At 40.4% G+C, this 13,172-nt stretch overlaps 1 protein-coding gene across 6 annotated transcripts in view; it reads right to left on the reverse strand.

The window, feature by feature from the left end:
• CD226 (CD226 molecule) overlaps positions 1–13,172 on the reverse strand; it is an 81,460-nt gene that overhangs the window by 11,768 nt on the left and 56,520 nt on the right. The gene's annotated exons all lie outside the window — the stretch shown is intronic.

Here is a 13,172-nt window from a genome sequence, read left to right on the forward strand (position 1 = left end):
TAGATATCTAATTTTTTTCGTGTAGACATTAGAAGAAAACAGAAATAAATATTATTTAATTTCTAGAATGAAAAATGACTTCCAATTTATAAAAATAAATAAATATACAGGATTGACCGGGTCAAAATGAAAAATAACTGTAGGTCAAATTATCACAAACAACACATGTAAAGACAAACAAAAAGTTAGTTAGCAGCTTTAACGTATCTTGTTATCAAGAAAAAGCTACATAAAACAATAAGAGAGATACAAACAACAGAGAATAAGTCTGTGTGAAAGCAGACTGTGTTGAGATAAATGATATCAAACTCCATTTGGGAAGTAAAAACTGCTGCAACTGACAACTGGAAAGAAACCGGTCTCTGTGTGTCATACCCTTTCACTAGGTGCTTGCACATTTGATTAATTACTTTATTCTAAAGAAATACTCAAAAATTTATAACAGAAAAAAAAAAAATTCTAGTTTCCCAACAGTAGACTATCCAGCAATGCTACGTAGCTGGGGCTGTCAAACACTTTGTACCAGAATCACCCTGGGGCTTGCTCACCCCCAGATTGCTGAGCTCCACCCTCAGAATTTCTGATTCAGGAGGGCTGGGTGGGTCCCAGAATTCGCAGTTCTCATGTGACGGCCATGATTGTGGTCTGGGGTCCACTCTCTGAAAATCACTGCTATAAACACGGGAATGATGTATATAAATGAAAAACTGCTGAATATAAAATTAAGTAAAATTTCAAAACCGGGATTCACAATTGCACATGCTAGAATATCTCAATCAAGTATAAAACTTACGGGGGAAAAGACTGCAAGGCCACATCATGCCAAATTCTCAAGATGATGATCCTCAGGGAGTAGAATTAAAAGCAATTATTTCTTTAAGCTTTTTGGTATTTTCCAAACTGTCTCAATGATGTATTGCTTTTATTAATCAGAAAACAATAGCCCCAAAATCCAAAGGTCGGCCTGCTTAAAACAGAATAATCTGCCCAATTTTAGTGGTTATTTTTGCAGTGTAGGATGCAGAGAGCATCTTCGTAGAAGTGCACACAGAATCCGTAGGAATTAACGATGGCATCCCTTATGAACCTCTAAGTTATATGAATTAAGAAGTAGAAACCACTACAAAGGATGACTGCTTGTGTCACACTGCTCAGTCACAAACCCAAATTCCCAATGCATCTGTTTTTAACCTCGTCTAGTAATGTTTGACCTGTTGGAGTCAGATCTGTTTATTCATCCGTCTTTTAACACATAGCTTTTCAAGGCATACTATATACCTGGCATTATAGATGAAGTGGTGAGTAAAAACAAATTCGGTGCCTAAAGGGAAAATACCAACTAGAAGAAACCTGTTTCTCTACACACAACACTTCTGACACTAACTTTCCCCAAGTTAGCACAGACCCCACTGGGTAAGCCCCCTCCATTTAGACTCCAACCACAAGTCCAAGGCTCTCGTACCTCTGACCAACCCGAAATAAAGCAGGGCAACACTTTCCTTACTACTACTGGTTTATTATAAAAGATACAAGTCAGGAACAGCCAACAGGAAGCGATGCCTAAGGCAAGTTAGTGTGGTGTGAGGGTACACACGGAGCCTCCATGCCCTCTGGATGTGCCAACCCTCCCGCACCTCCTGTGCTCGCCAACCTGGACGCTCTCTGAACCCCATCATTTAGGGTTTTCGCGGAGGTGCATTACAGAGATGACTGATTAAGTCATGTGCCATCGATGGCTAGTTCAATCCCCAGTCCACCTCCCTTCCCGGAACTCAGGGGATGGTGGGGCTAAAAGTTCCAAACCTCTACCCACATGGTGTGTTCCTCTGGCAAACAGCCCCCATCCCGAAGCTCTCAGCCACCAGTCGCCATGTTAACACACAGACAGACACTGCACTCTGGATGTGTGAGGGTATTAGAAGTTCTTCCGTCAGGAACTAGGGACTAAGACCAAATACAGTAAAGGACTCTCCTAGCACCATCACTCAGGACATGACAACGGTTTAGGAGCTCTGGGAAAGGACCCGTAGTCCGATCCCAAACAGATATTTCCTTATTACTTCACAGTACTTGATCTAAAGAGTGTACAGTGTTTTGAAAGAGCCTAGGTGATTTCAAAACATGCATGAACAAGCATTTTCCCATAAGAAATAGGGTAAAACCATGGGAGTCAGGTACAGAGCCAATCGCCCTCCCGAGACAGTACAACCTGGAGCACCCCACCTAAAGCCAGCCTTTTCCCTGCCCCACTGCTGCATAAACATGAACCATGATACCTAGGACCAGACTCGTGCAAACATGCAACACGCTTGGCACATACAGCTGAAAACAAAAAGGGAATAGGGAAAGCAAATGGGTACGTATGCTTCAGGAAGCTAGTCAGCAGTTGTAACGTTCCCTTTTTCCTAAGTTCTGCTAGTAGATCTTAGAGCTAAGGGATGTCAGCCTTCAAGCTCATCTCTCAAAGAAAGAAGCATTACTGTCTACTCTCAGCAGCCACCTTTTTGCTGATTTTTTTTCTTTACTGCAACCCCAATGCTGTCTTGATTCATAGGAGGACAAAAGTGTCATGAACCATAATGCCATTATTTTCCCTCCCATCAGAGAAGATAAATACAGTTAAAACAATTTGTCAGTGAGATATAGCAATGAATAATTTTCTCCAGGACTGAGACCCTCCAGGCGATGTTTCTTGCCAGTGACGAGTATTTATGGCTCAGTTAGAAACCCTTAGAAAGGCTCATGGGAGAAATGCTGCCGGGTTCTTCCCTCAGAGCCAGCTGGGCAAGAGCAGGCGTTATGTCTATTGTTTATCCTTTATTAGAGCTCGGGTGGGGTTAAGGAAGGAGGAAACAGTGGGGTTAGATGAGTGAGGGAAGTCACTCAGAACCGAAATATCTGGACTGAAAAACACACTAGGAAAAACTCAGAGCCTAACTCTCTAGCCAGCCCTGGGTAGGTCATGGCAGACACCCGTTCAAGGTATTCTTACGTTTTCCACCTCATTAAAAAGAGACACCGAAATACTAGATTTCATTCTATGTACACATGAAATATACACAGGGTGTGACTTTCCACAGGGTAGAGATGTATGAGCACACAGACAGCATGGGCAGGTTAATTCCAATTTTTGACTTAATATATAACATAAATATCCAAGCTCCATCCCACATTACATGCTGATTTACTGGGGGGAAAAAACAGAGATTGAGTAGAAATATGTTGGCGCCTAGTCCTGTCTTCTCATTCTTCTCCCCTGGAAGATCTCATCATAAGATATTTGTTCTCCCAGATGCTTATTTTTTTGGCAACTGAAAAATGATAAAACCAACCCCAACAGTGGCTATGGGGCTTAGACAAAATATATAGAGGTGCTTTATGTATTAATCACCACGTAATATATACACTATTAAAAGCCTACTTATATTTTGTAAACATCCATTCAAAATCAGGGTTAAATAAATAACTCATTTCCATCCTTTACATGTTGAAATTTCACCTTGAACTAGTCATGTATAACAGAAGATGCTTGCTCCTGAAAGCATGCTTACCTTCCTGAGAAAGGCAGAGGTAGCGTTGATAAGCACTGTTAAATAAGTGGAGCTTTGGAGGACCACGGGAAATAATAGTAGCCTGAAGTTGGTTGAATTTTCCTGTATGCCTGAAATATGCATCAAGTGGATATTGGTATGGTAATGTTATTCCAAAGGTCAACTTCCTTTGTGCAAATCAATTTTATACTCTTTGTATTTTAGAAACCTTTCCCTGTTTTATAGCAAGAAGGTCCTAGGGAATAAATTACTTTCAGAGAATTAAAGGACCACGACATCAACCTTTCATATTTCTTCTGAGTGAATAGCAACTACCTGCTCTCAAAAATGAAAGTATTATCAGATATTAGCTGAGAAAGAGAAGGCACAGAGAATCTAAATAATTGTCCTGTAGCAAGCCAGTGAGGGAGGCAAGTTCTCAACCCAGTGTTCAAATTTTGTTACAGGGAGTTTGCCTCTCTTGATGGGAAGTAGTTTCCCAAATGACTTAAGCACATAAAGATTTTACATCAGTCTAAGAGAGGCTGTAAAGTTTACCTACTCAATATAGGATGACTGTAGCAGCTACATGTTCTGGTGTCATTATGTGCATGCTGCCCTACTGTGGGCCACTGTTCTATAGCGACTGGTGATGCCAAAGGTATCTAAGGAATGGTGACCACCTTTGATTTGGTACACTTGTTGAGAAAATTTTCAAGGCTGGCTCCACCATATTAGGTGTCTCCCCATTTTATCCAGATATTTCTTAGTCTTAAGTTAATGCAGCAGACCTGAGACTGCTGTCCTTACAAAGGCCTGCGTGCAAGGTTGGCCCTTGCCTCGTGTTGGAAACAGGATTGTGGCTGCTTTCCCGCCATTCCCTGTTAGGGTGGTTTATAGTGTCTCAACTGTTTTTACAAAAATGTGGTCTATGCTAAACCTGCTTTCCTGCTGGGACTCCGTTAATCCTCTGACTTTGCCCCATGTGTCTTTTCCCTTTCCTGATTTTGCTTCCTATCTCTCTGCTGTAATAAATTAAAGCTATCCTTTTGGAATGCAGTCAAGGAAGAGAGCGCCCCCAGTGTCCCAATCCTGTGGGAGGGCAGGAGCCTAACCGGTGGGTACCTGGCTCCAAGGTACAAAACCACGTCCTGCGGGAAAGATGTAAGACGTTCATTTTTCTTTTTGGGATAAAGCCAATTAACTAACACAGATGGTCACCCCAATTATCAGGTGAATTGAGGATGAACTCTGTGTGACAAATGGTGCTACCAAGTCCACTACTTGAGGAGTAGTCACTGTTTACCCTGAGAATGTGGATGTGACGGGTTTTATCTGCTGGGCTCTATACAAGGTGAAATTCTGTCTGTTTTTGCAATTTCATCGCAGATTGCCTGTGATCCGTGTCACGACTCTAGTGTAACGCTTACTCAATAATAAAATTGTTTTCTTTCATACCTTTGTGGAGCTAATTTCTGGGTAGGGAGGAGATTTTGTTTCTCATTATAATTCCCCAATACACTGTTATCATTACTGTTGTTTAACCAACTGTAACTCTCCATTACAGAGCCACCGTTTCACTTATCCACAAAGATATAACAGGAAACTTTTCAAATGCTCTGCTGAAATCAAGATAAACATTTTCCCCATGCGATAAAACACAGTAGGCATACCACACCATTTCAATATTTGATGTATTTAGCTGTTCACTATAAAGGTCCATAAACATGAGGGAATATAACTATTCTGAACATTTTCATATGGGAAATAAACTATTGTTTTCCCTTGAGAGATTTTGAAGGTTCAGCCCTCGCTGCCCCTGCTGGGAGAGGAACTAGGATTCTGACGGCTAATAACTCATCGGCCATATAGACGAGCTAGAGGGAGGGCAGGACTGGCGGGCAAGCAAAAGGAAGAAGTGCCCTACGGAGGAAGGGAATCCCTGGGAACGCTGAGCAGAACCCCAGGAGGTCGCCTGAGGGAGTAGGCTCTTCCACAAGGGTAAAGTCCAGCAAGCAGACCTGGTAAAGACATTGGAGCAAGTGCTTCACAAAGCCAAGAAGACACATGAGAGCTGAGCTAGGACCAGTTCTCTCCAGCAAGAGCCTTGTGCAGACAGAGGCTACTGCTCAAGTTCCCCTCGTCTGTTCCTGGTGTGCACCTGACTTCATCAGTAACCAGCACCCCCTCCAGTCCCTACTACTTGCTCCCTGACTGCTCGTTCCACATGTGACTGTATAGAAACTCGCCCCACGGTACTCCATGATACCCACACACCCCAGGAAAGGGGGCAAATCACTGGAGAGCCCCCACAGCACCTGTGGTGACCCGAACAAGCTTAAGCACGCAGAGCTGAGAGAAAGGGGCGGGAAATCAAAGTCCCGTTCCCTTGCCTATACTTGCTCTGTATGAGATCTATTGTACCTGTAAACCTCTTAAGGTTGCAATGCATCTGTTGCTGATGGTAATGAAACTTTTTCTTCCACTTGGAGCAGCAACACAGTGTCATGGTGAAGAATTCTGAAGCCAGCCCCTCTCCCTATGAGCTACGAAGCTTTGAATAAGTTGTTCACCCTCTCCATGCCTCTCTTTCCTCACCTGTAAACTTTATAGAGTAATAATAGACTTGTTGTGACAACTAAACGAGTAATTATCAGTAAATTCTTAGTGTAACTGGCACACATATACGCAGTACCTGTGAGTTTTCCATATAGCAGTCAAGACAAGGCCTGTGACACCTAATTCTTATAACTGCTACTTAGAACTTTCCCTTGGGTCCTTAGAAAACGTCAAAAGTCAAACTATATGCCATTTCTAAAAGCCTATATATAAATGTGTTCTAAATGTCATATAGATCTTTCCAGAATATGAAACAGACAGCAAGCTTCGGGCTGAATATTTATCTCCGAATAGTCTATCCGATTTTAAATCATTTTTATTTAAAATAACGTTTACTAAGTGCTCTATAAAACACATGAAAGCCAATGGCTGGCTTTAAGACACAAGAGCTCTTATAATAATTTCAAAATCTATAGCTTTCTGCTCTAGAGTTTAATTACTCATTCATCTCTCCTTTTTAAAAATAGCCAGTGATTAAAAAGGAATTGCATGATTAGATTTCAGAACTGGTACCATTATTGACTGGATCAGGCAGAGAAGACAGTAGTCAATACACACGCAAAACAACCTGTTTTGATTCAAGTGTTTGGGATTTGGCACCTGTGTTCGTGTTTCCTGTGAGTGTAAAATTGCCCATACAATCACACGTATTTATCGAATGTTTATCATATGGCAGATTGGATAATATGATCCTTGCTCCTCCTAACAAATGCTCACAGACATCGGAATTCACACATATACACAAATTAAGAGTGAAGACTATACCTCAGTGCTCTATAGACATGAAAAACCGAAGGCACCTTAACATCAGGATGATAATTACACTTTGCAAGCCTGTATTTTTCTGTATTTGTAAACTTGTCTCCTTGTGGCCCCAATTTGGGCATCATTCACACATCTATTGCGTCCTTGAGCTTTTTTTGCAGACATAATACCCCTCCCTTTGTCAGCGCAGTCTTCTCCTCTCAGTATCTACTCTTTATTTGCCCACATCCGTCATCGAGATGATAAGGATTTCTCATTTCACTCACTATTCACCTTAGCTGGAGCCATTTCTCACTCCCCACCAATCCAATCGAGAAAATTACCATTTCAACCTTAAATCTGTGAAAGGAAGAATGTCTTCTTGTGGGTTAATCAAATAAAATGCCACTCTTCTATTTTTTAAAAAAATAATGAATATCACCACTACTTTTGAGTTCTAGCTAAAGTGAAATACATTGAATTAATTCTGGAAGTAAATTTTACAGTGGCCTATGAGGATTGCAAAATACTTACTTTATAAAAGTTATCCCCAAATATTTCTGTTTAATAAATGCCTTTTAAGAATCCCTGAATCATTTGAGTGTAAATAACTTTAAGATACAAATTAGGGTTCAAAAATGTATCTCTGCAAATGACATATCTATGTTTATTCTTCATTTCCTGTCCTTTTAAATAACATAGCCCCCTGCAAACCGAGTGGGTCATCTTTGAATATTTGCCGAGAGTCAGGTCAGTACATGATTGAAATACTTCAGTTCCAGTTGGAAGTAGTTGACTAATTGCATTGTAATACTTAAAATTAGAATTGCTGTTAGGGATGAAATGCCATTAATCTTATATGCAGAACTAATTTTTTTTAATTGCAAGTTATTTTCTAGTTGCCTTTGGGGAAAATTTCACACAATCATCTATGTTCTGTTCCTAATAAGTCTCTCAGAGATAACCACTAGCTGTTATTACTTCCCAGATGCTTTCAAATGAAAAATCCCATGCCTCCAAAAGAGTATAAATGGCTATTTTGCAGCTGGAATCATTAGGTAGGTCTCTCAAATAACCGTGGCCGTAGATTTGCAGTAGGAAGACAATCAGTACATTTGTCTGAATTTGAATCCCTATCTGTACTCCAAGTTCCTAGGGAGAGGAAAACTTCATGCAAAGGGTTTGAAATTCACACCGATCATGACAATCTAGTTAAAGAAAAGCGTTTCCCGACATTACCTGCTTTCCAATACCACCAACTTACACTGTGTATCATGCTGCTTGTTTAGAACTTGCTTTCCATACCTGAGGTAGCAAAATACACCCCACAGTGTGCCGTACAGAATAGCATCGTCCAATCCATTTAACATGACCGCTTTCAACATTTCCTTCCCTCTGACACTAACTTCTTATTATTCAATTCAATATCTTGTTTATCTACACAAATATGGTATGAATAAAAAATGACTGCAGGCAAAACTTCCAGGACTATGTGCATCAGGAAAGAGGAATAAATCACTATATGGGGCTTACAAAACACACTGGCCGGTTGCTTTTTTTTTTTTTTTCAACGTAGTGTCTCCTAGAAGAATTGATTTCAGCAGAGGCAACTGTAAAGATACAACGACATAATAGGCCATGATTGAGTAATCAACTCACTTGTGATGTTGGAAACAGTAGTTTCATCTGGATACCCAGTTGTCATCCAGAATTTTAAAAACATAGCTAAATTGGGATGAAAATTGCAGTTGATCCATTTCATTAGAGGCGATTTAACTTGCAAGCAGTGACCCCAGTGCTGCAGGATTCTGGTACTGTGGTTTTATCATATAAAGTAACTGTCATGGGCGTTGTTTTCTTTGTAGCTACAGATAATGAAAGGCTGAGGTTTGTCACACCATGCCACGGAAGTGGATATATGTCAGGCAGCCGTGTACATATCAGCTCAGACAACCCCCATGTCTACAATATTCACATCACTTATAAACTCCTAGGACTGGTACAGAAGGTTCTGGATTAATGAACCCTATGCCTCACAGAAGACACGTATGGGAAGATTCTCTTGGCTCCGGTCCCATGCTTTCCTAGTGAAAACTTCTATAATCTTCATTTACAAACCCCATCCCCCAGTCTGGTGATTAGCAACTCTGCACCATTTATATGAAATATGCAAAAACAAGAAAAATAAAGTTAAAAAAGGAAATAGGTTTTTTTGAAAGATATGAGTGTAAACAAAGTTGATGAAAATTTTCTCCCAAACCTTGCAATTAATCTTCTGAGAGTTTCTTTGATCAGCAATCACTAAACTTCAAATGTTAAGTGTTAATGAAAAAAAATCTAGAAATAATCCAGCTAGAAAACTTGAAAACAAAATGAACACAGTCTCTACTAGAATATCTCAAAATATTAATATACAAAGAATCAGTCAAGAACATTTATTGAGCATATTCTGGAAAGAGACTTGGACAATTCTAAGCAGAGATGCCATAATGCCTAATCTCAAATCATTTCTAATATAAGAAATCTGGACAATTGCACACAGATGCACTTACTAAGTGACTCGAGGGTATAAATTTCCAAGTTATAAAAGCTTGAGAAATTCAAGATGCTTAATGGCTCAATGGCAGGGAGGCAGTGATGGGCTAATGAGGAAAAATCTTCAAGACGATGCGATCTGATGGAAATGCTAAAGGAATGGAGATAAAGGTGGTGAAAATGAGTAGGCTGGTGAGAAAAAGGAGAAAATAGGAATGTGTGAGTGACTGTCCAAGTGGTGCCAAGCATGAGCTGTTATTTCAGTCAGGCTGACATCTCTTTCCCTTTGTCCAGCTCCCTTTGTGCCCTGCCAAGGGGGGCGGGTGTGGGGCCCATCAGCAAGCCTGCAAGCCAGCTTGGGTCTACATCAACCCAGACGAAAGTGCACCTTTTTCTACTTTGTCTGCCCAGAGGAGGTACCACTTGAAGTTTGTCTCTCTGGAGTGGGCTCCGTTTTGCGGCCCAAAGACCTAGTACCCAACGGTGGTAATCTAGTTTGAGCGTTCAGTCATTCATGCACCGACTAAACAAACTGACTCTTAGCTCATTTCCTCTGCCTCAAATATCTCTTTTTTATTCTACACTCAGCTATTTGACTTACACATCCTTGAATACTATTTTGTCATCTTTACGTGAGAATTGATAGTGGTTTCATTGGTCTTACATGAGATTCAGAATTTCAACCAATTGTCACTGAACTGAGCCTACCACCTTCTATATTAACCCCTAACTCAGAATCTGCGTACCCACCTAGTCATCTGATTGTGGTCACCCATATACAACTTTCTCCTCCACCCGTGCATACTTCGCGTTACTCCCTGTACCCTGTTTTGTCTCTTTCCTCTGCTCCGAAGGTTAGAGAAGGACACGAGTAACTATACTTCTCATCAGTAGCACAGAGAAGTTTGTCCAAAACTAGCCTCCTTCAGAAACTTTCTCAGAGAGCCAATTTCATTTCTTTGGTCCTCGTTTTTTAAATAATCAATAAACACAGGTGAAAGAGCAGTTGTTTGAACATCCTTCCATTCATATGAAAAGACTTCCCAAGTTCTTTAGGAAGAAGCCTAAATACTTTCCTCACGACTGATGAAATTCTGGAGGATATTAAAGGCCAAGAGTAGTTTCGGCCACCATCAGTATCCACACATTTCCGCCCCCGTTTTTTGCCCGTGTAGTCTAGACAAGTTTCACATTCAGAAGAGTCAGTCTGGAACTATTTTGCACTATGACTCAGATTCTGAGAACAAAAGACAGGAGACAAGTATTTCTTTTCATTCAGCAAAGAAGACAATAGTAAATTCAGGTTCAACTCATGCTTCTGCCCCTTTTTCTCTCTGGTCAAAGTATATCAACTCCTGGATATGTGACATATTGGTTGACATTGTGTTGTCTTTTGGGTGACCTCTGAGTACTTGGTACTTGTCTGAAGATGAGCGCAGGCAGCAAAACGTCAGGGGAAGAACCACTGTGTAAGTGTGTGTAGACTGTGAGATCCTGAAAATCTCTTTTGGATCCTGTAAAAGAAGTTGATGGGAACTAACAAAAGGATTCATAGCAGTTTATAAAATCTGTGTCACAATCACCTTTCCCTTGACAGTTGAAATAAATTAAATCTGCTCCACATCTCATACCTGTCTCTCTACTTTAATCTCTACATTGATTTTTGACCAAACAGCCTTAAGACTTGAAATAATCAAATCACACCAGAGAAAACGCAACTGATCTATTTTTGCTTCCATCTGATTTTTTTTATATCCAACCTTTATTTATAGTTCTTTTAAAAAGGAATTAAACCAAAACACACAGTGAACAGCTGCCATCTTCTGTCACTTCCAATGTTTTCACTATCGTCCCAGTTGCTATCCATTCAACCTGTCAATTGAATGTCAAAAAGCCATTTTGTGGGTGTTCAAAACACATGGACACTAACAGTACCGACCATTTTGTTCAGTCACTTTCATTTTCAACATTGTTTATAGCTTATGTATAAAGAAAATGAAGTTTTGTGCAAAAAACTTTGTCATGTGTAGACAAGAAAAGACATTTTTATTAAATAGTATGTGCTAAGTATCTATACCTCTTAAAAATCTATTACCTCCCTTTCTCTATTATGTAAGATGTTTATAATCACCTCTTCAACAAAAAAACGGACAAGATTTTATTTCACATGTGTTTGAAAATGGTTCTTTATGATATTTTTCTGAATAGAACTTTTCTTGCCTTGGTTTCTGAGAGAAGACTGGTGACTTTTTAGTCTTTCTTTTTCCTGGACAAGTTTAAAAACCACTTCTGTAATGCAAGGTGATTTTTAGGTAAGAAATATTTTCTACATGTGTCTGAGGAATGGAGCCAACATTTAAAATGAAGAATCTCTGTTCATTTTTTCTCCCCCAAATAGTCCATCAACACTTTTGCATCGAGTTCTAAGAATGATATACAGAGGATGCGAAAAAAATGTACACACATTTTAAGAAAGGAAAAAACTGTATTAAAATTATGCTGATGGCAACCACTTTGAGCACCTCTTGTAATTGCAGAAGTCAATGTGACTTGTATTCATGTTTTGTTATCGGTATATATTGAGTATTACAATTTTAATACAGTTTCTTCCTTTCTTAAAATGCATATACATTTGTTTCGGCACCCTCTCTATGTCTCACCCCCAGCTCCCATTGTCAGTAGGAGGAGCTATGCATATGCATGAAAAATGGCCATTCTCGTCTCGCACACCACTGCTGCGGCCACTGAGGCAGTAAGGCCATTGTATACACAAAACCTTTTCTTCTTCCTTTCCAGCGCAGGAAGAAACAGCAGTCTGCCGTATAAGCCATCCATGAAGGGACAGCCAAACCTCAGGAAGCCTTGGCTCTAAAATCTACACACCAGCCAAGGCACATGAACTGGCCAGAGGCACATGAGGGAGAAAGAAAGATGGCAGGAGGGGAGGGAAGGAGAGAGGGAGGAAGTAAATTTTCTGTCACCAGTAAAAAGAAATTATCTTCTCTGATGTGTCCCTCTGCCATGAGTAAACTTGCCCATAGGCAGAACTGGGAGAGCCTGGTCCACTCAGCAGTGACTCAGGCCTCCATACAGACTGCTATACTCTCCGGCCTCTCTGTATTTGCACTTCAGTCAGTGAAACATCCCTGACTCTCACATAGGTCTGGTGGGGCCTGAACTCACACAGTTCAGGGCTTCATGAGGACACGGGAAACAATGACTAACATAGAATTAGTACTGGGCCTTGGAAGGAGCCTGCGCAGGGGGGAAGCCCCAAAGATCAGCTTCCACAGCTTCAAGACCAGCCTCTTTCTGCTGCCAGGTCTGAAAACAGCTGAGGTCCTGAAAGCTGCCATCTGGCCAAGCAGCAGCCACATTATCAAACGTTCATTAAATTCCACTCACCTCAACACTGATTCAGCAACTATTGCTGTCTTGTTATTGCTCAGGATACACGAAGATCTTAAAACCTAGTCACCACCATCAAAAGGTTTCAATGCAATTGAAAAAAATGGGAGTTATACAGCTGAAACGTATAGGCTGTTCATAGCATATATTTTTCAGACTCACTGATTTTTTTTTTTTTAATTTCAGGACTATGTGGCAGATCAAGAAAATGGGGGAAAACACCTATTATTGATAAATCTTGGAGGGATGGATTAGCAAGATAAAGACATACTGAATACAAACATTCAAAAGCTGAATTCAATCATTAAAAAATATTTTGAACACTAGAGCTGTGAA

This window comes from Rhinolophus ferrumequinum, chromosome 19, assembly GCF_004115265.2.
Source record: "Rhinolophus ferrumequinum isolate MPI-CBG mRhiFer1 chromosome 19, mRhiFer1_v1.p, whole genome shotgun sequence".
In the NCBI taxonomy this organism is placed as follows: domain Eukaryota; kingdom Metazoa; phylum Chordata; class Mammalia; order Chiroptera; family Rhinolophidae; genus Rhinolophus; species Rhinolophus ferrumequinum.